This window comes from Nematolebias whitei, chromosome 15 (assembly GCF_014905685.2).
Source record: "Nematolebias whitei isolate Nwh7 chromosome 15, NemWhi1, whole genome shotgun sequence".
Lineage (NCBI taxonomy): Eukaryota > Metazoa > Chordata > Actinopteri > Cyprinodontiformes > Rivulidae > Nematolebias > Nematolebias whitei.
The window spans coordinates 19974561-19975755 of record NC_056512.1 but is presented as its reverse complement, the minus strand read 5'-3'; positions in this window follow the sequence as shown (position 1 = coordinate 19975755).

The following is a 1195-nucleotide window of genomic DNA, read 5'->3' as shown; positions in this document are numbered from 1 at the left end:
AGGGAGGTGCTTTGGGCATGTCCAACTGGGAAGAGACCCCGGGGAAGACCCAGGACATGCTGGACAGACTAAAGGCTCCAGTATACTGCCGCGTATGTCCGTTCACGCGTACGTACGCGTGTACTGTACACAGAAGGTTCAGACATGATACTCCAGCGTACACCCCGAGCAGCTGCAGAGCAGCTTCACAGACGAGAGGCGTTTACCTTCGGGACAAATTGATGTCGCCGATTGGTCATTTGCTGACATGCCTACTGGATTGATTGACAGGTCGGAAAAAAGAAAAAAGCGAGCGCTGGCAGCCTCACGCAGCGGTGTTCTGTGTTTACATGTTGTTAATAAAAAGATCTAAAAAATAAAAATAACAGAGAGTGCTGGCTCTACAGCCCACACATCAGACCAGCCAACCAGGAAATCTCCAGACCCTCCCTCAGCCACGCTGGACCCGAGTTTAATTCACCCGTGACAAATTCCTCTATTTCTCACCATTTCAGTCATGGCATCAACGGAGGAGGAAGAGATCACTGCCTCTTGGCAAAAAAACAAAAGAAAAGGTCAGATCAGGGATGAAGAAGGGGAATTTAATACATTGGTGTCGCATACAAAACAGTCCCTCGCTGGGCAGTTTATTGTGCAACACCGCGTACGCGTATGCGGTCGTAAAAATGTGAGCTTTGCACGGACATGCCCTGGGGGGTACGCACGTACCTCTGCGTGCGTACATGCGTACCTCTGCGTATGGATGTACGCGGCAGTATACTGGGGGCTTAAGTCTCTCAGTTGGCCTGGGAACGCATTGGGGTCCTCTCAGAAGAGCTGGAAGAGGTGGCTGTGGAAAGAGATGTCTGGACTTCCCTGCTCAAGCTGCTGCCCCTGTGACCCGACTTCAGAACACGCAGAAGATAATGGATGGATGGATGGATGGATGGATGGATGGATGGATGGATGGATGGATGGATGGATGGATGGATGGATGGATTTAATGTTGGCAAAACGTAATTTATCAGAAGCCAAGTCTGCTAATGGTTTCCAAAATTGGTGCCACTGTGGCTCAGTTGGCAGAGCTGTTGCCTGGTTGCCAGATCAAATCCTGGCCGGGGACTTTTCTGGAAGTAGTTTGCATACATGCGTTTTCTCCAGGTACTCCGGTTTCCTCCCACAGACCAAAAACATGCGTGTTAGACTGATTGGTAAC